We start from the raw sequence: 23,893 nt of genomic DNA, 5'->3' as shown, positions 1-23,893 counted from the left end.
AATGAATAAAATAATTTTCGTCTCATGAGACGAAAATTATTTTCATGACATTGTTTTACTCGTTTCCCAAAAACTACAGCACCTCAGCACGTAATATTTTCAGGGAAGCTTTCTACTATCATTATCTTCAAACTGTGTAAGTTTAGTGTAAATCTGTAGACATTGTGTTTTTTGTGCTACAAAAGTTACATAGACCCTTTAACACAAGACTCAGGTGTGTTTACATGAAAAATAAACCCCTATCACAAACTTTAATTTAATAACGACTGGCTCATGGTATGTGACAACCAAATTGGCAAATGATTTAATAACATAGGCCTAACTATATTTGGATAAGTGCGAAAACAGAACTCATATTGAGTTATTGACACAATGATTCCCCAAGGCTGTCTGTAGAATATTGTTAATGACACCACGAGAGGGCGTGCGTGTGAACAGGAGATATGAATTGGGACAATTCGTTTATTACTAGGTTAATTAAGGGAAGACTCAAAGAGACACGTTGCATTGGATCGGTCGAGTTGGTCTTTGAAAATCGTTTGAGGCCGTTTGTTATGAAATGCAAATGGTTGAAGGTGATAATTTAAAAACAGAATCGTTATAATAAACCACACAAACATGCCCCGAAATTTTACGGTTTTCCTTTTACGTAGCAGTTTTCGAGAAAGAAGTAATTTTCCACGAATTTTTTCGAGACCTCAGAATTAGATGTTTGTTCATGTCAAAATGTGTAGTGTATCCGGATTCTCGAAGCACGACGGCTCGAAGTGTTTTCTGCACAGCGCTGGAAAAGACGTCGGACCGGACCACTTTGCAAACTGACCCCAGCTTTAGTTGTTTTGCTGCCTCTAGCAGCAATACACCTGCAGTAATACACCTGGTCGACATTGCCGGAAAAATGCAAGAAAAAAACCTTTTTCAAACGTACAAACTCACGACTAGGACTTGAATGTTCTTGCACGTACGTGTGTTCGATGTTCGATCAAGGCAAAGTCTGCCTCGATTGACGTCACAAAAGGGGTAGGCGGAGTCACCCCACACAACTTTATTTATTTTTTTAACATATAAATCGTTAAAAACAATTGCTCAAAAAATTTATTTTATTGTTCAGAAACATATACTCTAATGTTTGAAGAAGAAAAAATTACATTTCCAGGTGACTTTAAAAAATGTCTTACAATGTGTCACCTCAAACCTTACTTACTAAAAACATGTAGTTTTTGTTTTAATAAAGGCAAATTATTCGTGTATTCTCTCATTCGATTGGTCTAACACAGAGCGGTGAATATCCTTTACGTGTGAAGGTGATTATACCCTGACACGATAATCAAGAGGTGTCCTTCGGTGATGCAATAGGCTTTGCAAGCTTTACACCCTGTCACTGTTTAATCAAAGTCTGTCACTCCTTGTATCCTACTCGATATCATTGCATAAACAAGGGACAGAGCTTTATGAGACGTCCAGGTAATGATCAGGACAATCTCACTTTAACAATTTCTACGGCAGACGAGTTAAGCCTAGTCCGTAGCAATGTACTTCTCTTAAGGCGGGAAAATATTACCAAATTGTGTCTTTTCAGCTTTAGAGTGACTCATTGATAGGGGTTTTAAGAGAGAATTATCCACGTACGTTAGGACAATCTCACTTTAGCCATTTCTACGGCTGACGAAAGTTGCCTTGTCCGTAGAAATATTCTTCATTTTAGGCGGGAAAATACGAAGTTGAGTGATGTTCTCTTCTTTTTTTGTGAGAGTGAGACGTTGATGGAGGGAAACGTCTGTCCTGATAAAAAGTTCTTAGCTTCGGGTTGTCAATTTGATTTCTAACTCTCTAACAATATTCTTCATTCGGGCGGGAAACTGCCAAGTTGAGTGTTTTTTTTTCTTCTCCTTCTCCTTCTTGTGAGTGAGACGTTGATAGGGAAACGTCTTTTCTGATAAAGGTTCTCTAAGCTTCGGGTGTTCAATTTGATTTTCTAACTCTCCGCCAAGTGTCAAGGCAGTAAATAATTGTCACTTTTCATCCTTGGGAATTAAATCAGTCAGTTCTGAGGCAAACAGAGCATGCATGACATTCAACATGAACTCTTGTAGAGTTTAGAACTTACGGGGATCACCGGTGCTCAAAACTACCCAACGATGAAACCCACATCTGCTGCATTTTTTCTTTAAGGAACACGTTACCTTGGATCGGTCGGGTTGGTCTTTGAAAATCGTTTGAAAACCTTTGTTATAAAATGCATATGGTTAGATAGATAATTCAAAAGTAGAATATAATGTAATATTTTCAGTTTATACAACCACCAGCTGCAATACTTCTCTTTAAATCAATTTTACTACGGTAATTTATTTTTTGTGAGTCGCCAGTCTCTGACGCTACTTTAAAGGTAGGTTTGGAAATCGAGAAGTTAAGATGGGGAAGCTTTCGTTACACCGACAGTGAAGCCGCTCTACAAAATATCTTTAGTGATTTTTTTTGTAAAGTAAGATGGATGATGGAATGGATTGAATTTTTGGACATTTTTTAAAATCGAATTTAAGGAAAAAAAATCTTCAGCTTTGCAAAAAAAACACAAAAAAAAACGAAAAAATAAAACAAGTGTGTTAGACAATCTAGTGCAATTTGATAGTTTTGTGTATGTGCAAATTGATTACAGTCCAGTAGATTGGGAACAGTCAAAATAGAAGAAGTAAGCCCTCTGGGGGTTTTCTAGCGGCAATTTTAAACATACTCCTTTGAAATTGTAAACCTTTGCCCTTTTTTCCCCCGGCCACTTCGCTGATTATTAGGGATCGGGATTCAGTTATTTTTGATGCACTCATATTTTGACAAGTTAGTGTATCCACCCGCACAGACTTTACTAATGCCCATTTCAGAGAAAATACAGCAATCGCTTTGGTTGAGAATTGTCAAAACTTGGACTACGTACATTTTTATTGGTTGGTATGAGCTGCCACCATCATAGTCAGTTGAATACATTTGAAAACATGAAACAAACCTGCGAAATTTAGGCTTAATCCTAATGCCTTTATATCAGAGAGAATACAGCCATCGCTTAAACAACTTATTTTATCGATATGTTGAGATACACCAAGTGAGAATACCGGTCTTTAACAGAGCCTTTAATCAACATCTCGCTTAGTCGGAATTGATCAATTATAATTAGTCAATGATAAGCTTTTAGCAGTCACACAGCGCTTGATTAACCAAGCGTGGTTCGCCGTAATGGGTTTGAGAAGGACACCCAAGTGTGGCTTCACAAATTTCGATCTTGTAATGCCAATCGATCGCTTTGGCAGATTATTTGTTTTTTTCTTCTGCAAATAAAATCATGGGGGAGGGCGAGTGTTGGTGGTCATACTTAAATTCAACCTCAAATCTCATCAGTACATTTAATGGTAAGATTTAAACCTAACGTGAAGGTGCGCTTGGGTAGTGAAAACATCAGCAAACGGCTCTCGCAAAAAAAAGAGCGGGAAAAATGATACACCTTAAAAGGCCTGCCGTGAAGATGCTCAACCTTTAGTGGAAAATGGCCGCTTCACTTAGGATGAAGCGCCTAAGGATTTAAACACCCAAGTCAGTTCGAATTATCGCGCTATACCTGTTTGCCGCTTTTTCCCGTGTTATTTTCCCCACTGAAAGCATAATTTGATGTTGCTTGGCTGAAGGTAGCTGTGGGCACAGGCTGAGTTTTTGAATTGAAAGTGTTTTAGTAGACCTTACATGTACTTTCGCCATAGGCCCTCTTCGAAACCACGAGTTCGGCTTTGGATTCGGCTTCAGGCTATGTCCTCTTGTCTGAAGCCCTATGTGCACATATATATACGCAGTGCATTATCGAAATAAACCGCAAGGCAAAGCTAGCCTGAGCCGAATCCAAAGCCAATACCGTGGTTTCGAAAAGGACCAAAGGCGTGTTTGAGGTTAAAAAATAAACTGTAAAAGTACGCGGTATGTGATATCACCCTACCAGGTCAGCCGAAACTATGATAATTTTTACACAGTGTCTTTTTTCTTTATTTGATAATCTCAATAATATCCTAAACTCTTGATCCTTTATTAGCTCCTCGTTCGTCAACTTGTCCTTTGTAACTCCTGCCATTATTTGTTACAATAGCCATCTCTGTCTTCCTTAGTCTTTTCTCAAGACGTTTGGTGGCAGGATAAACGGCTCGATATCCACCTTTTCATTTGGTTTGCAAATTCCTCCATGATTGAATAATTTCAATTCAATAATGTGAAACTGCATGGTTACCATCGGGTTTCCAACCATCTGACTCCGACTGGAAAACAAGGCTAAATTTGTATTTCTGGGTTACCTCTCTTTAGTGTAAAAGCAGTCAGTAACTTTCCTGCAAGTTCACCACCAGATTTTCAACAACTTGACTGGAAAACAACTTCGAAAGAGCAAAATCTGCCTGCTGGCAAGTAGATATGGAAAACAAAACTGATGGTTTTCTTATTTACATGTTCATTTCTTCAGTGTTTACGTTCTACTACCACCATCAAGACCTCGGGCTTGCACTTCTATGTCCCTGCTTACCGTGACATTTCGTGCTAACCAAATTATGAGATAAGCATATGAAATTGGGTCCTGCTTTCAAACAATGACGTCCAACATAATATCCCCATGTGAAATAAATCAGCCGAATGTGATGGGGCTTCCGTGCTTACGGCCTCTATTAGGCGCACGGGTCGTAAGGTAAGCACCCAATTTACGCGATAAGCAGATGAAATTGGGTGCTGCTTTAAAATAATGACGGCAACATGAAGCCCCATGTGAAATAAATTCGCCGATTGCTGCTGGGGATTGTGAAAAACACAAGCTTCGTTTTCTTGAGTTTTCAGAATTAGTCGAGAAGAGAATACTCTCAAGATGTTCCGGACGCTCCGGTCCCCTACAGGTGAGCTTAACGGTATAGTGATTCCGAGCCAAGGAACTCGTGCTTCGGGTCATGTCTTCTTGACTAATCTACGCTTGGTAAATGAAGATAACTACATCACTTTCAAGAGGCTAGCTGCTCCTTGATGCCAAGAAAGGAGTTCATTTGTTGAGAACCTTCTATCCGGTTAAACTTAAAGGCAGTGGACACTTTTGGTAATTACTCAAAATAATCATTAGCGTAAAACCTTATTTGGTAACGAGTAATGGGGAGAGGTTGGTAGTATAAAACATTGTGAGAAACGGCTCCCTCTGAAGTGGAGTAGTTTTAGAGAAAGAAGTAATTTTCCACGAATTTGATTTCGAGACCTCAAGTTTAGAATTTGAGGTCTCGAAATCAAGCATCTGAAAGCACACAACTTCGTGTGACAAGGGTGTTTTTTTCTTTCTTAGTTATCTCGCAACTCCGACGACCAATCCAGCTCAAATTTTCAGAGGTTTGTTATTTTATGCATATGTTGAGATACAGCAAGTGAGAAGACTGGTCTTTGGCAATTACCAAGAGTGTCCACTGGCTTTAAAGTGCTCATCAGAGAGAAGGATGGTATAACGAATTCATAAAGTGCGATACCCATACAAGTCGGAGGCCTGTTATGCTTCGTTTTTGAAAGGGCAAGGGCACCAAGGTATGTTCTCTGTTTAAAGCAGGCCCGTGTGCTTCAACCAAGGGTATTTCAACACGGATGACGATCTGAATTTGAAACGCTGCAGGCAGCTGCAACGAATGAACTTGTCTGAAGTTTGAGTGATGTCTGCATTTTTGACAATTAATGTGTTTCTTGTGATGTGATGATTTTAACCGGTGTTTTCAACAGGTGTGCTGTACCAAAGATCGATCGAACAGTAACATTTAAGATCTAATAAAAACAGCTGAACGTAAATCACTGTAAATAAAAAGCGACTGTGTAATGAAAACAAAACCCGCTCGCCATGTGTCCAGAGCAGGCGTTTTTTTTCTCTTTTTTTGGCTCCACGGGCACTACCTTAAATAACAAACAGTTTTTGCCCAAGTCTGATAAAAAAAAACACGGTTGTACCCCCATCGTGTAAGCTCGTTTCTATGACAACTGCAATTGCCTGGTTTTGTTGCCATGGTGAATCAATTGATACAAAAGTCGTACATGTATACGCATAAAGATGCATCAGTAAAAAAAAAAAACGTGAATTAAACCCGCGTACCGCTACTAATTGCTGTTAATTTTATTTTCAAAATTCAGACAGTCATTTTCCTCTACGCATTTACTGATTGTTTTGTTTTGCAAATACTTGACATATCATATCTCGTGAAAAGCGGCTTTAAAACAAATGTTTTCCAACTTCTTTAAAAAAACAAAAAACATTAAAACTACGTGGAGTCAAATGCAGACCCAGAATAAACAAGTAACTGATTGTATAACCTGTGTTATTGTATGTATTTTAAAGCATGTTGTTTGATTTGGACTCGATTGGCATACTCGATGTGAGAGAATGGTGAACGAAAAACACCCTTGTTGCACAAATGTGTGTGCTTTCCGATGCATAATAATAGGCTTCTGGCCAGCAGTCTTTTAAAGCCATTGGACCCTTTCGGTAAACAGTATTGTCCACGCTTCGTGTATCACAACTTATATATCAAATAACAAACCTGTGAGAATTTAGGCTCAATCGGACATCGGAGTCGGGAGAAAATAACGGGAAAACCCACTCCTGTTTTCGCGCGTTTCGCCGTGTCATGACATGTGTTTATAACAAATCCGTAATTCTCGCTAACGAGAATTTATATTGTTTTACCGTTTTCTCAAAAAGTAAAGCATTTCATGGACTAATATTTCAAGAGAAGTCTTTCACCATTACCTTCTGTAAACCCTGTAAATTATTTGTAAATCTGTGAACTTTTTTTTTTTTTTTTTTTTTACCGAAAGGGTCCAATGGCTTTAAATACATTGATGGACACTATTGGTAATTGTCAAGACCAGTCTTCTCACTTCATATATCTCAACATATGCATAAAATAACAAAATTTGAGCTTAAAATAACAAAATACCCTTGTCACACTAAGTTGTGTGCTTTCAGATGCTTGATTTCGAGACCTCAAATTGTAAACTTGAGGTCTCGAAATCAAAATCGTGGAAAATTACTTCTTTCTCGAAAATTACGTCACTTCAGAGGGAGCCGTTTCTCACAATGTTTTATACTATCAACCTCTCCCATTACTCGTTACCAAGTGAGGTTTTGTGCTGATAATTATTTTGAGTAATTACCAATAGTGTCCACTGCCTTTAAAGTTTGAGTGAGAAATTAACTCTTTTTCAAAAACTACGTTACTTCAGAGGGAGACGTTTTTCACAAAGTTGACTATAAACAGCTCTCCATTGCTCGTTATGCTAATAATTAGTGCCCAGGAGCTTTAAAATGAAAGTGTCATTAACGTCATCAGCAGCCATGGCGCGCTGATTATCAAATTGCTCCAAGTTAGCAATAAACTATAGAATTTATGTATACACAAAACAGACGAGTCCATTTAAATTCAGTGAGAAGCGCAAAGTTACAATTATTGCCAGCGGGACAAATCAAGGATAAGGCGACCACATCGAGGTTATTTATTCTGATTAAAAAAAAAAACCTGTCAAAAACGCTATCAAGGGTATACAATTATGTTTTGAGCATATTGGTAAAGCGAATGACAGATGACCATGGGAGGTTTCATTAAAAGCTCTGGACACCTTTGGTTGTCAAAGACCAGTATCCTCACTTGGTGTATCTCAACATAGTATGCACAAAATAACAAACCAGTAAAAAATTGGTCATGGAAAATGCAAGAGAATAATGAAAGTTGTGTTCCTTCAGATGCCTTGAATTCGAGACCTCAGCTGAGGTCTCTTTTTATATTCAATCCTTACGTTTTAGTGAGAAATTACTTCCTTCTCAAAAACTACTTTACTCCAGAGGAAGCCGTTTCTCACAATGTTTTATACTATCAACAGATCTCCATTTCTCGTTACCAAGTAAGTTGTTATGCTAACAATTATTATTTTGAGCAATTACAAATTTGTGTGCATTATGGAAGGGTGTTTGGTAACACCATGTAATGACTATCTCTAAAGAGTTGGGGTGGTTCTGAAAAGATTTAACTCAACGGTTGTGTGCTTTCAGATGCCTAAAAAGACTTCAGGTTTGAAGTCTTTTATCAGGTTCAAATATTTCAGTGAGAAATTACCTCCTCAGAAACTACGTTACTTTAGAGGGAGCCGTTTCTCACAACGTTTTATACCATCAACAGCCCTCCATTACTCGTTACCAAGTAAGTTTGTTACGCTTACATTTATTTTTGACTTATCACCAATAGTGTCCAGTACCTTTAAACCGCATACTAAAAAAACTGTACACATCAATAAACTCGTAAATTATCTCCTGACACTTCTCTCATGGGAAGTCCCGTCTAATAAAAGAAAGTCTCCACTATCTTTAATAACGACAGTTACTATGGTGATAATTCCGGTGATGCGTTTAAGATTAAAATTGCATGGTTTGCATGTGTGATGGTTGTCACAAAGCATTAATAAAACCATCAATTTTTGTTCAACGCAGCAGAGCTGGGAGTGGGGATGTTTACAAATTTCGGTCCGCGGCGAATATACCCCGTTTAAACCGTATACAATAACACAACTTGCATGCCAGTGCACTGACTATGCAGTGGCCATCAATTCTGGGCTAAGCATAGCAACAGGTGATTGATCAAATTCGCTTGTAGAGTTTGTGTATATTTCATACCCAATTCAACGTTAATAATAGTGATAACGTCGAAGTCTTATATAGCGAACGTATCTACCAAACAAGGTACTCAAGGCGCTGAGTATATACAAACTTTCAGAAAGATTGTAATGATGAATTCTGAGACCCAGTTAGTTAGCACCGTTACGGTTTACAAGGTGCTATACGGCGCATACAGCAGCCACAGCCAGGAACACCGGTGCAAACCCCTTCTCTTTTCGATAAGTGCATAACATTCTTCAATTTTTTTATGAATCATCTTACCTTACAAAACCGACGCCTTTACACTCTCACACCAGAGAGGAAGAGGGTGGGACGAGTTAGGTGGACGAGTTGGCTGATCGTGTAACGATGAGTTTTCTGCATGTGTCGAGACTGGCCTTGGGTTTCCGTGTGCTCTTATTGATTCGTTGGTGGTTGACTGGTCGTACTCGACTCACAACATCATCAGGCATCTGTATACCCATAGAGAAAGACCATCGTGAGATCAATGGAGTATGGATGTTTGGAGTATGGACAGTCGAGCGAACACTCAGCTGTGCGTGCTGAGAGCTACACCGAATGCCATTGGCCCGTTTGTCTGATCTGAAATTTGCATATTTATAAGCTTTTTGATTCTTTGGCCAAAAAGCTGCACTGCGTCTCACACTTCAATACAAGTACATGCAGTTTTGACTCAAAACTTAATGTTTCTATTCAATTGGCTTAGTTTTGAGCCAATAGTTTCAAACTACAGTTTTGACTGTTGTTTCTATTCGATTGGCTTAGTTATTGAAACCAAATTAAACAAATGAACTTGGTAAAATTACATAGGCCTACTTCAACGAGGAAGCATCCTTGCTAATTTCAACACAGAAACACCTGGACGTTGTTTTGATTAGGATGGACTTCACTGTGCAAACATAGTCTAGGTTTATTTACATTCGCTAAAAGCTAATAACATGCATAAGTGATTACTTTCACATACTCACTTCAGGTTGAACAATGCGTTCCAACCTATATGAGTATACCAACAAGGGATTTCCGCTGTAGACCCTAAAGCAGAGCAACACGCTATGCAAAATGTAGCATATTAATTTTGGTTGTTTACCCATGTTCATATGCAGTTTAACAACGGCCCACTCCCATGCTTTAATCAATTCTGAAACTAAATAATGTTTTCAAGGTGTGATTATTGTGTGTCCTACAATAAAGTGAAACTGTTTTTCATGCGTATGAGCGCAGCGAAGGAGCATGATTTTTGTTTTGTTTTACCCATACACCGATGTGTGTTAACACTGTATACTCAGTACTTTCCCGAGTCATGTGAACAAATATCACAGGCATGTTACTCGGGTGGGATTCGAACCCACGACCCTTGCAACTCTAGAGCATTGTCTTACCAACTAGACTATCGAGGTTGCCCGGTAGCTAAAGGCAGTTTGAATCCTATGTTTTGGCAGCGGGTAACCGCAACGATACAAGAGTTGCTACAGTCAAGTACAAAAAATGCATCATTCGGTACTCAATATTATTACCATTCAGTGCGCACAAAATCTGTTCAGTCAAAATTTTGTGCTATACAAAATGGCTGAATGAAATTGTTATTGGTGACGTAGTAAAGGGTGTGACGTACTAATAATGTTATTGCAGGCACACTCCGTATAAAAGGACGTTTCCAGCTCCATACACATTCATTCAAACGAACAGAATACATAAAGGTAGCAAAACCAAAACTGTTTTTTTAACTTCCATTTTGTTTTTGAAAGGAATAGAATACGTGAGCTATCGATCTCGCACGGGACCTTGATGGTATTAAAGGCAGTGGACACTATTGGTAATTGACATAGACTAGCCTTCACAGTTGGTGTATCTCAACATATGCATAAAATAACTATCCTGTGAAAATTTGAGCTCAATCGGTCATCGAAGTTGCAAGATAATAATATGAAAGAAAAAACACCCTTGTCACACGAAGTTGCGTGCGTTTAGATGGTTGATTTCGAGACCTCAAGTTCTAAATCTGAGGTCTCGAAATCAAGTTCGTGGAAAATTGCTTCTTTCTCAAATACTATGGCATTTCAGAGAGAGCCGTTTCTCACTATGTTTTATACCATCAACCTCTCCCCATTACTCGTCACCAAGAAAGGTTTCATGCTAATAATTATTTTGAGTAATTACCAATAGTGTCCACTGCCTTTAAAGGGACGCCATGTTATAAAATATGATTTGCTTCTAGAAAATGACCACCAGACATAAGATAGGATGTACTAATGTTTAGAAGCAGTTGCTTTGGCAACCGGTTGACTTCCGTCACTCACACGGCCAGGAAGTGTACTGTGACCTAATAATGTGTACGTGACTAGGGTGGGCGTGGCGGATAGCGAGGGGGGGGGTTTGGCTACCAAGAACATTCTGCGAACATGAGTACAAACTCAACATGAAGGAAATGAATGCACATTGTTTAATGCTGTATTCGTTTTAACAGTCAGAGCGAATGACGTTGTACTACTGTAAGCACTGGTTGATTTAAAGGCAGTGGACGCTATTGGTAATTACTCAATATAACTATTAGCATAAAACCTCACTTGGTAACGAGTCATGGAGATAGATTGATAGTATAAACCATTGTGAGAAACAGCTCCCTCTGAAGTCACGTAGTTTTCGAGAAAGAAGTCATTTTCGAAGAATTTGATTTCGAGACCTCAGATTTAGAAATTGAGGACCCGAAATCAAGCATCTGAAAGCACACAACTTTGTGTGACAAGGGTGTTTTTCTCTTTCATAGTTATCTCGACGACCAATTGAGCTCAAATTTTCACAGGTTTGTTATTTTAGGCATACATGTACATGTTTAGATACACCAAGTGAGAAGACTGGTCTTTGACAATTACCAATATCCCTCTTAAAATCCTTTTGAAGACATGCTGTTGCAGCTGTGTGTCAAGTATAATGCTAATATAAAAAAGGCACAAGTCTTCATTATTGTAATGGGACATAGTAATGGCACTTCTGAAAGAAAGAAAAAACATTTTTCGTTCAGGTTCAGCGACCATTAATCCTTCTCTCGTCACACTGTGCGCCAAGTATCAGAAAAAGACACAAGTCTTTAATATTGTAATGACACTTTTTCATTAATGTGCCTTCTTCAATATTGTAATTGGACCTTATAATGGCACTTCTAAAAAAAAAACGTAAAAGGGCAAATTTGCGATTTTCCAATAACCACCAATCCTTATCTCGATATAGAAAGGTTTGCGGTAACACCATGTAATGACTATCTCTAATGAGTTGGGGTGGTTCTGAAAAGAACCGTTGGTTTCAACTCGACGTTTCGATCAGTATGCTCTGATCGTCTTTTGAGATCAGTGCATACTGGTCGAAACGTCGAGTTGAAACCAACGGTTCTATTCAGAACCACCCCAACTCATTTAGAGATAATCATTACATGGTGTTACCGCAAACCTTTCCATATAATATTTTCACCATGCAAAGTTTCAAATCCTACTAATCCTTTGCTCGGCAAACAATGCTTGCATCAGAAAAAAAGGCACAAGTCTTTAATATTGTAATGCGGAGACTTCTTCTTCCGTATTGTGACGTGACGTCTTCATTATTGTAATGGGACATTTACATGACACCTCACACTTGTGAAAAATTGCCATCATTTTGTGTGTAAGGGCAAATTTGCGATGGCCGCCATAAATCCTTATCTCGTATGGCTGTTGGCCAAATAATGCATAGAGCAATGCATATTTTTTCCACTGAATGTCCCATCCACACCTCCCTTGGGGTTCCTTGAGATGAGAACCATAGCTATTTGAATACCAAAATGGCCTCCAAAGGAATTATGAATACCAATGATGCATAAATATTACAGGTGGTGATAAAGATATCATTGGTTATAATACATACATTTTGATGCCCCGCGTTAATTACTAATGATAGATAATAATATACTTTTACTACTAGACATACATCCTGTGTTTGGCGACAATGGTAATGTCCCTGACCGAAGGCAACGATGCATAGGGCCAATACAATATAAATACCAGTTGATCGTCCCCTCCCTTATCCTTTTTTATTTTTCATTTTTTACATTTGAATATTTTTTTCGGAAAACATGTCTGTGTATGTCTGATAAACTTTATTTATTTTAAGAACATGTAACTATACATAAAGTAAGTGGTGACTTTAAACTAAAGAAATGGATGCCAGTTTAAATTAAAATGCTTGGCAGCCACTGAAATAAACAAAAATAAAACTGGTGTTTTTTTCTCACTTGGCATAATACTGATCAATCCTTGGCTGGAAATAATATAGCCTTTCCCTCCTATAAATAGTTGATTATAATCTTTGTGCATGGGTTTTTATACACATTTGCTGTTTGTTTATATTATGGGAATTTCCGTCGGCCTAAGATACATCAAAACTGTACACTGGGATTTTAGCATTTCTAGACCTGGTACTTCATGGAGACAACGAAGGCAATTGCCCCCGTGCCCACTTATTGCCTTGATGCCCTTGAAATGCCCCAGTAGAAATGTTAAATGTCATCATAGGGTGCCATTTACCATTAAGAAAGGACCCACGGGCCCTTTGTCTATGCCTTCACCAAGGAAAAATGCCTGTGTGCCCTTGCCCTTTCAAAAACGAAGCATGGACATACAGGCCTGCTGTTCCAGTGGTAGGCATCGTCTAAAAAGAATGCACTTGTATTTTCCAAATATAAAAAACACTTTTACTTTCAACTTGTTGTTCCACCTGTGTTAAATCTTAGTTTTGTATACATGTATATATACGTTCATAAAAAAAAATAGAATACGCAAAATTAGTAGGATTTGAAACTTTACATGGTGGAAATACGATATTATAGAAAGGTTTACGGTAACACCATGTAGTGATTATCTCTAAAAATGAGTTTGGGTGGTTCTGAAAAAATAACCGCCGGTTTCAACTCGACGTTGCGATCAGTATGCTCTGATCGTCTTCGGGAGAAAAGCAAAACGCTTGCCAACTAAAAGAACCTATGGGATAATACGTGTAAACAGTTTTTGTTATGGCATCATGGCGTTTCAACCCAAGTGTCGGAAAATCGAAGGCTTAAATGACAGCACAATCACACGGGTACATGTATTCCTATGGGTGTTGTGATGTCGTTACAATCCTTCGAGAAAGACTCTAGAGTAAAAAACGACAGGCCATTAACTACTTGTTTTGCGTTCATTAAAAGCTACTGGACACTATTACAATGATTATAAGCATACAAAACTTACTTGGCACGAGCAATGGAGAGTTGTAGGCATGAAGTATTGTACACGTATTAGGCATCTGAAAGCACACACATTTATGCAACAAGTTTGTTTTCTCTTACAATATTCTCTAACAACTTCGATGGCCAATTGAGTAAACATTTTCACAGGTTTGTTATTTTATGCATAGTTGCGATACACCATAATAGTAATAATAATAAGACTTGTAATGCGCACATATCCACCCTGCTGGGTGTTAAAGGCGCAGAACCATGTGAGAATACTGGTCTTAGACAGTTACCAAAGTTGTCCGGTGCCTTTAAACACAGTGGACACTATTGGTAGTTGTCTAAGACCAGTCTTCTCACTTGGTGTATCTCAACATATGCATAAAATAACAGACCTGTGAAAATTTGAGCTCGATTGGTCGTCGGAGTTGCGAGATAACTATGAAAGAAAAAACACCCTTGTCACACGAAGTTGTGTGCTTTCAGATGCTTGATTTCGAGACCTCAAATTCTAAACTTGTGATCTCGAAATCAAATGCTTGGAAAATTACGTCTTTCTCAAATACTACGTCACTTCAGAGGGAGCCGTTTCTCACATTGTTTTATACTATCAACCTCTCCCCATTACTCTTTACCAAGTTAGGTTTTATGCTAATAATTATTTTGAGCAATTACCATGCAATAGTGTCCACTGCCTTTAAAGAAGACTCCATTTTCTGTTACAATAATGAAAGTCACATACCTATTAATAGTCGATACTTCTCATATACTCGTCATATTGTACTCGATCAAATCCAAGCTAAAGTTTCATGATCCACCATGACAGCTAAACTTATTTTGAAGTCAACTGCTTTCGATTAACTGCACATGCATGTAAATGTACATGAACATTTGGGTAATAGTGTACGCAGGTTTATATGTATGGTCAGTACGTTTTAAAGGGAGGTCGTGTACGATCAATTCAATGATTCAATTGTACCATTGCCCATATCCGTTTACGGGTCAACGACTACAGTATTGAAAAAGCAACTGGAAAAAAAGACGCCATTATAAGATAATGTCAGTTATCCGTGGACAAGTAATGGTTTTATTATATAGGATTTGAGGCATTGCATGGTGAGGTATCAATGTATATTTGGTTTGCGGTAACACCATGTGTGTACCTACTTGCCAGGTAGAGTTGTTCTTAGGGAACTGTCTTGCTTTATTCTACTACCGCGGAGTAGATAATCGGAGGTTCGGGAGACTTCTCAGTTCTGATAAGAACTGTCCTGCTTTTTAACTATGACCAGGGCGGATGGTATAGAAATTAGACTGGACTACTACTTTAGCTTATAGGATCGTAATTAACTGTACTGCCTGTAATGGTTTTATTGTTACGTGAATCAGCAACTATTGTTCATTGTGTATGTTTGTTCTCCTTTGCTCGTTACCAAGTAAACAAAACTTATGCTAACAATTATTTTGCGTAATAATTTACTAATAGTGTCCAGAACATTTTAGACTCTTTGAACAAAGTCAGATTATTGTTCTACTTGCACTACCAATTCATTCGCAACTGTTAAGTTTGCCTTCACCTTGGAATGACTACAAAGCAACAATTCAAGCAGCATAATATTTTAGATCACATTTTCAAAACCTCCCACACGGTCTGTACCATCTACATAAAGTGAAACACAAGTGCTCCCAGCGCTAACACAAAAACCAGATTGTAAAGGTTATAGAGCTACGACAAGGAAAACCTATGTTACATCTGCTCAAATAAAAATAGCTCAGAACCTGCGTCAGCTTTTTTCCATCCTATTCAGACCCTTGGGAAAGATGATCCTTGTTGCAGAACTTAGGCCAAATGAAAGAAAAAACATGTTAAACGTCCTGCCTTTTTGGAAAAATGGGAAGGGCCCTTTTTCTTTTTCCAAATTAAAATGGCCGCACGACACATTTATTACTTAATGTTTTTGTTTGTATTTAAATGTATACAATTACTGTGAATTCAACCACTTTGTCATTTCCGTTTATTGTCATTTTGTCAAAATTAATAATCTTTCTATTTTTAAGTGTTGTATACTGTTTATTTCTAGTCCTAACTGTTGTTGTTTTATATGGAGCTTGCCAAGGGATGTAATCGTCTATTGATGATTTTGGATTGAATTAAATTAAAGACCAACGGCTGCTTTTCTTCAGTTATATAAAAACAAAATACAAACATGCGAAGAGGAGAAAATAACGAGGAGGCGGCCTCTAAAAAGGAAACGGTTGGGAACGCTAAACATGTATTTCTTTTTCATCTGTCCTTATCTTCGAGACAAGAAAGCTTCGAGTCCTTTCAGTGAGCAACAATGAGGCAGGATGGGTGTCCAGAGAGAAGTGTAATTGAAGGGGGCAGGTCAGTAACAAGAAGGGGTGAGATCTTCAACACTCTTTAGAAATAAGATGCAACCTGATCCACACTGAAAAACATCCATATCTATAACGTGAACAAACCGAGTGATAAGGTTGCACTTTGTGAAATGGATAAAATTGGGTTAACTAAATTAAGACGTTCGTGTTCGATGAATGAAAAGTATATAGGATTTGAGGCATTGCATGGTGGGGTATCAATATATATTGGTTTGCGGTAACACCATGTGTGTATCTACTTGCCAGGTAGAGTTGTTCTTAGGGAACTGTCTTGCTTTATTCTACTGCCGTGGAGTAGAAAATCGGAGGTTCGGGAGACTTCTCAGTTCTGAAAAGAACTGTCCTGCTTTATAACTATTACCAGGGCGGATGGTATAGAAATTTGACTGGACTACTACTTTAGCTTATAGGATCGTAATAACTGTACTGCCGCGGAGTCAGTTCGGAATTGGTCTCTACGAAAAGTACTTCTCGTTTTTGAATTGGTATAGACAGCAGTGCATGCTGTATGCAAAGAACCATGTGACTGGATATGAATGAATAAATCATGAATATTCATGATACGTTGCGGCAGACGAGGACAAAATAACTGCTAAGGTTACATCTATATGAAGTGAATAAAATTGGGTTAACTAAATTGAGACATTCGATGAATGAAAAGTACTTCCCGGTTTTGAGTTGGTTACTTTTCCTACCTCAATGGTTTTAGTCAGCAGTGTGCTGTCTGCAAAGAACCACGTGGCTGGATATAAATGAATAAATTATGAATATTCATGCCACGTGACGTCAGGAGAAAACAAACCAAATGATAAGGTTACAACTATATGAGATGGATAAAATTGGGTTAACTAAATTAAGGCTTTCGTGTTCGATGAAATACAAGTATTTCTTGTGTTAATGGAACGATTTCTCTTGTAATAGCATGCAGGAGAGCAAAATACTGCACAAAATGTATCACTAACTACTCAAATATCCGGGGCACAAAAAAGGCAGTCAAAATGGTTTTTGCTGGATGAAATCGTTTCCTGTGGCGTTTCTCGACATATTTTTATGCATAAAATAACAAAGCTGCGAAAGGACTCAGTAGACCTCTATCATAATGCCTCCATCTTTTTCATGTCCCTCGTATCGGATAACAATAATGAATGTTAATAATTATTTTGCAATTAGGAACGTGACTATTTTGTTCTTCCAGCTTCGGTTTGATAACAATGATACCAATGGGAGAAATTCAAGATGGCCGCACCGTGATAAAGGTCTGTTGATCATCGAAGCTGCAAGAGAATAATGAAAGAAGAAAAAACACACCCAGTTGCACAAATGTGTTTGTGCTTTCAGATACCTTAAAAAAGATTCAATACAGGAAGTCTATAAATATCTGAGTGAGAAATTACCCTCTATCAAAAACTACGTTACTTCAGAGGGATCTGTTTCTCACAATGTTTCGTACGATTAACAGCTCGCAATTGCTCGTTGCCAAGAAAGTGTTTACGCTACATGTATTTTGAGTGATAACCAATAGCATCATTAGCCTTTCGTACTACCGCAGTCTCCCTATAGCTTGATTGAGTGGAGGCTTCTGTGACGCCCCTCCTCCACAAGAACGAACCCACTTTTTATCAAAAGAAAGAGAACGCACTCAAAAGGCATCGAATCAAAACATGCATGAGGTCCTCACTTGAAAAACAACTTATCTCTTTTACAATTGCTACTTTAATCTAGTTGTGATGGGCATGAGCGAGTGGGAGTGTTCAAGGTAACGAAACGACTGAAGAAAATCCACTCGAAACGGCGTGTATGGATGGTCTGATCATATATGTTCTATTATCAGGTGACTTTCAATTCAATTTCAATTCATTAAAGTCACCTGGAAGTGGTATTTTTTTCAAAATAAAGCTTTTGTCACTAATATATGTGTTTTGATTAGTGGAATGTGAATTAACAGTCAACTAAGGTTTTAAAAAATCAGTTCTCATGTTATTTACAAATTTAAGAGTAGACCCCGACCCGAGAGGGCGCTGTTCGTGACGTCAATCGAGGCAGACTTTGCCTGTAATGCGTAGGGTAAACACAATTGCAAAGTACATGTACGGACCAAGTCGTGAGTTGTGGGTAGGCGGAGTCAGCCCCCCAAACAACTTTATATATTTTTTAAACATAAATCGTGACAAACAATTACTAAAAACATTGTTTTATTGTTCGTAAGCATATACTCTTATGTTTGAAAGAAAAAAAATTATATTTCCAGGTGACTTTAAGTTTTATTGAAAATACCCAAAAATACACGACAGAAGTTAAAAAGACTTAAATTGGCGTGTTTACATTCATAATGGTTAAAAAAAACAAAAACAAAAACAACCTCTGACTTAAAAAAGAGAAAAAATGCTGCAGGCAGGAGTGCACAAAAAATGATAAAAAAATTGATTAAATTTGAATTTTGTTTGATAAAACTGACGACTTTATCAATAAATTGCTACCTATAGGTGCTGGCCCATGGATCGATTTGACAAAGCTAGACCTCCTAGCTTGGGACTAGTCCTAGCACTTTTACTTTTGCAATCACAGTACGATACTATTACCATGGAGGAATAATTTATTCCTCCATGCTATTACTTTTTCCAGGAACAAGGGGATTAGTGGTCAACAGTGGAGGAATGGTCCTTGAGGTCATGAGGCTATATGAATAATTAAGTGATTTACTGAGAAATAGGAGCGAGCCTTGAAGTGACAAGGATATGTGTGCCACCTGTAAAGACGTATACAAGTAGGAAACAATTGTCTGGGCATGGTCTGGGGAATCTTAATAGTAAAGGTAGAGAAATGCTATCCTTATTTATGGACCTGCGTTATAGCAAGAGTTATGTTGGTTACCTTTCATCATGCATACATGAACCATGTACTGCACTAGATCCTACCCAAATAACATACGATACCATAGAGATCAGTTCCTTGCTCTCTATGATGATACCATATTCAACAAGTCACATGTGTGTGCCAAGACAGGAAACAGTTGCAACACGAACCGTAGATTAATTGTCAAGCAAGAAGTGAAAGTTGTTCGTATTAATTAACTGTAAAAAGACAATTGTGTAGTTCAGCAAGGGCTAATTTCCATTCTGCATGGTATCTTGCGCTTTTGTCGAGTTTATGTGGGTCATTTGAACCATGGAAGTAGACCTCGGTTGTACGCGGTTGTTGTATTACAACACTGTTGTGTTTAGCACTCGAGAAAGACTCATCTACTGCAATGATGGTCGAAACGTCAGGGCATCACTAACTATACTTTGTGCATTTACACCCATTAGTTCTTTGATTAAAAAACAGTTTAAAGGGTAATTGTATTAATTCTCATGTAACATAAGCCAAAGAACCCGTTATGAACACTACATTAAATGCACTGCTAAACAAATACAGCTATAATATTATAGCTAGCGCACCAGACTTGGGGAGGTCCAATTCTACCTCCATGCAGAGAGAGATAGAAGGGTTTATAAAATAGAACATGTTTTTGGGATGAATATGTTGTTGTGCTGAATATGTTGTTGTGCTGATTATGTTGTGTATAGCCCTCGAGAAAGACGCCTTCATGGTCGCGGCCCAGAGTCGAAATTTCAGGCCATTACACTGGCTCACAAAATCAAATACCCACACAGTGTAAGAAGGTTTTATGAAAATAGGAACTGCAATAAAATACTGTTCACTCACCAGACTATTGTGGCTAACCTCCTGGCTGAGCAGTCACCATGGAGAAAGTTGCAATCCCGTCTAGTGTAGGCCCAGCCGTCCAAATGGTCCACCAACAACACAACAAGAAGCAAAAGGTTTGCAAAAACCACCCCGAACCACGAAAGCAGTTGGTGCATGAATGATGAGCTATTTGCCCTGTAATCTAACTGTACCGTCCGGGGTTCTTCTGTGGGTGATGGTGCGTGGGTTGATGGGCTGGTTGTATTATGGTTTGATATCAACAAAGAACATCCACGCTTCACTGGGCGTGGGGGAACCAGTGTTTATAACAATTGCTTCTGCCTTCCTGATGTTCTTGTCATTGTCACTATTGACTGGGTTTGAACAATTTTAAAGGAACATTTCACAGAACTTGTTTTTGCTAACATTAACAAAACAGTTGGTGGAAGTGTAAGCACTTAACGTAATCCACCATATGCATAAACCATGGTGGAATAAATAACATGAACCGACCAACCTCTGAAGTTTGAGATCGATCCGCCATCTGGGTCACAAAAAATAGTGAAACCCGATAACACATTTTTTTTTACCGGTAAAAAAAATGGTAAAACGCTCACTGAGCGAAAGACTCCAAACGGGAAATTGGTTGTTTTTATTTTTCATCAAATAATATGACATTTCTGACAGAAGTATTTCAAGGGATGTTTTCTACTATCATCATCATTAGACCGTGTAAGTTGTATGTAAATGATCTGTGATCTTCACGAATTTGTTTTCTTACAACTAATCCTGTACGTGTTGTTTCTTTAAGAAACGAAAAAAAACATTGGTTAGTAACATGTGAAACGAGGAGTCTTTTTGACGCTCTGTATTGTCACTATTGATTTGTATTGAACATTGTTAAGTAATGGGAAAAGAACAAATAGGTGACAAAATTCGAAGAAATCTAGGCACCTTTGCTACTAAACTTCTGACTCTGAAACCGATGGTGTAACAATGTCTCGGTTTCGGCCCGTCTGCTCTGATCTTGTGCAAAATTAGAAACCACGGTACATTAAAATACCAACATTTTTTTTCCACGTGACTTGCTTTAATGTGGACACATAATGATGTATGAAATGTAATTAATATTACAAGTTGTTAAAGGTAGGGTTGTATGTTGATTTGTGTCAATTCTACAGGTCAATATCAATTTCCCAGGATACTAATTCTTTACAACAAGTAGGTTTTTGGATAAAAAGTTAACATTTTTTCTGTTCTTATAACATAGCGCATTTCGCAATAACAGTTTCAACGCGCTTTACATTAGTGCCCTGGTCATTAGACCAAAACCACCTCTTTTAATCTTTCTTTAGCTCCCTGGGAGTCAACCTGGGCAACCGAGCGCTCCAAAGTCTTTCCTCACACAATATGAACCCCTACCCTCGTTTTAGAGACCTTTAAAACTCATTGATTGATCGGTTACTTTTTTAGGAATGTGGCTGAACTTGCTGTTGGTGTTTTACGAGTACAATAAATGGCGGCAATTTTGTTAGAGATGGATACACGTTGCCTTGCGGGTTTGATGTTTGCATTGATCAGTAAAAAGCAAAGGCTGCACTGAGCCCATATGGCTCACCAGGCCGGTGTTTATATATAGTTTCCTTTGCATTCACAACTATTGACTGATAATATTTTCCCCTGCACCGGGATACCAGTCCATCTTAGGTTACTCCCCAGCTCTCGCCGGTACCCATTTGTACTCCTGGGCGGAGAGAAGCAATTTTGGTAAAATGACATAAGGGTCAACAGCAAAGAATCATGTCACATGGATTGGCCTACAATTGTGACTGATATTCTGCTCCTTTCGACCAAGCAGAAAACTGTGAAGCAAAACTTGCTGCTTTGGCGCATGGCCCGATTACAAAAAGCCTGTAATCATAAACACTTTCTTAGCACAGGACACCTGCTGAGCAAAAAACAGGTAGCTAGCGCAAATTACACTAAGTTTGCATTAAAGTGGCTGGTGCCTGGCTCTTAGTTTTTGCTTAGCATCAAGCAGTATTTTCAGCTTTATAAGCTTAACAGCTTTATAAGTGGGGCCCATGGCCATTTTCATAGAGCTGCTAAAGCACGAAAGTGGCCGATGACAACAAAATCATGCTACCAGAAGAGGGTTACCAGCCAAAATACCGTGTCACATGCACAATTTCTGACTGGTATCCTACTCATTTCTGCTAAGCGGAAATTTGCCTTTTTTTGCTTAACTGCTTTATGAAGTTGGGCTCCAGGTGGTTTTGCTGATTGCAGTACATACATGTTCAAGTCAAAAGCAACGGAACGTGTTAAACCATGGTTAAATCATTGACAACTCTCACTTGAAAAATGCCTTGAAAAGCCGGCCATTTAAAGTGGAGGTCACGCCGTCAAGTGAAATCGGATGTAATTGAGTGGTTCTTTTGAAAACAGAATTGGTTCCTTATTCGCCTTATTAACCACAGTCGATTATAATAACGAACATTCTCATTCTAGCCTTGGTCATTATACAAAAGACCTGTTTAATTGGTAGAGCGCCAATTATGTTAATGTTTTCTTTAGGAGCTCATTAAAAACAGATGAGCGAGTTATCAATACGTCTGTGTGTGTGGCCGGGAGCAATATTCCAAACCCCAAGGCTGGAAGTGTCTGCTGATGTCATTTAACAGATCAACATGACTGGGGTTTCGTTTTGTGAGCCGTTTGTAGATTAATGCCATTAGTGTATAAGTTTAACAGATCAACATGACTGGGGTTTCGTTTGCGAGCCGTTTGTAGATGAATGCCATTAGTGTATAAGTTTCATCAACGAGTGTTCATCTTCAAGGACAAACAAATATTATTTTTAGAGATAGGGAGGAAATATTGAATGTGTGTTTCTCCACCTGAAGCAGGTGCTCTGAACTCACCCAACCGGACTCGCCCCCCCCCCCGGGCCCAATTTCGTAGAGCTACTTAAGCACAAAAAGATGCTGAGCACAACGATATTATGCTTACCCGAATAAGGTTACCGGCCAAACTCAATATCACATGTACAGTGGCTGGTACCCTGCTCATTTCTGCTTAGCAGAGAGTTAAGAGATGTTCAATTTGCATCGGGGATAAAGAATATTAGTTTTGGTTTTTACCCATATATACACCGCTTTCCCGAGACCTATGCAAACATATCACAGGCATGTTACTCGGGTGGGATTCGAACCCACGACCCTTGTAATTCTAGAGCAGTGTCTTACCAACTAGACTACCGAGGTTGCCCGGTAGCAGAGAGTTGTTAAGCAATATTTTCTGCTTAGCAGCTCTATGAAATTAGGCCTCATGCAGGTCTTCCAACCGGGACTCAGCCCCATGTCCCTCAGCCAACCGGTCTTGTCACATCCCCCGTCCTTTGGTTCAGGCGCTGGGACAGAGTGAACTTACTGCATGTTAAAATGAGCAAACTCTAAATGAGTAGGATTTGAAACTTTGCATGGTGGCAATACGATATGGAAAGGTTTGCGGTAACACCATGTAATGACTATCTCTATAGTGAGTTGGGGTGATTCTGAAAAGAACCGTTGTATCCAACTCGACGTTTCGATCAGTATACTCTGCTCGTCTTCTGGAGAACTCTAAACGATTCCCTGCTTGCCGAATTCCGGCTGAGCATGCCGTCATTTTGAGTGTATAGACCTACAACTTACAAGCATTCTGACTGATAGAAAGTCTGAGTCTGTTTTCTAAAAAAGATCACGTTATTTTGGCACTCGATATTGGGCAATGTGTACCCCTATTGTATATTCGAATGCATTGTGTTAAAGGAATGTCATACATTCTTTAGAGGATTTTAGGGGAAAGGGGGGGGGGGTTGGCCTATTTAA

The 23,893-nt window shown here is 38.6% G+C and overlaps 1 protein-coding gene across 3 annotated transcripts in view; it reads right to left on the bottom strand.

The window, feature by feature from the left end:
* Window positions 1-20,372, bottom strand: part of LOC139952883 (cGMP-dependent protein kinase 1-like) — a 67,627-nt gene extending 47,255 nt beyond the window's left edge. For 2 of the 3 annotated variants that reach the window (XM_071952160.1, XM_071952163.1), the window contains exons 1-2: window positions 20,040-20,372; window positions 8,960-9,150 (exon numbers count right to left, since the gene is read on the bottom strand). The gene's annotated coding sequence lies outside the window, so the exon portion shown is untranslated. Of the gene's footprint in view, window positions 1-8,959; window positions 9,151-14,676; window positions 14,729-20,039 lie in introns of those variants that run through there. The other variant, XM_071952161.1, reaches the window with a different exon arrangement.
* Window positions 20,373-23,893: the final 3,521 nt, after the last annotated feature.

The sequence above is a fragment of the Asterias amurensis genome, chromosome 21 (assembly GCF_032118995.1).
Source record: "Asterias amurensis chromosome 21, ASM3211899v1".
Lineage (NCBI taxonomy): Eukaryota > Metazoa > Echinodermata > Asteroidea > Forcipulatida > Asteriidae > Asterias > Asterias amurensis.
Note: the sequence above shows the minus strand (reverse complement) of the source record. Positions and strands in the feature narration are given on the sequence as shown.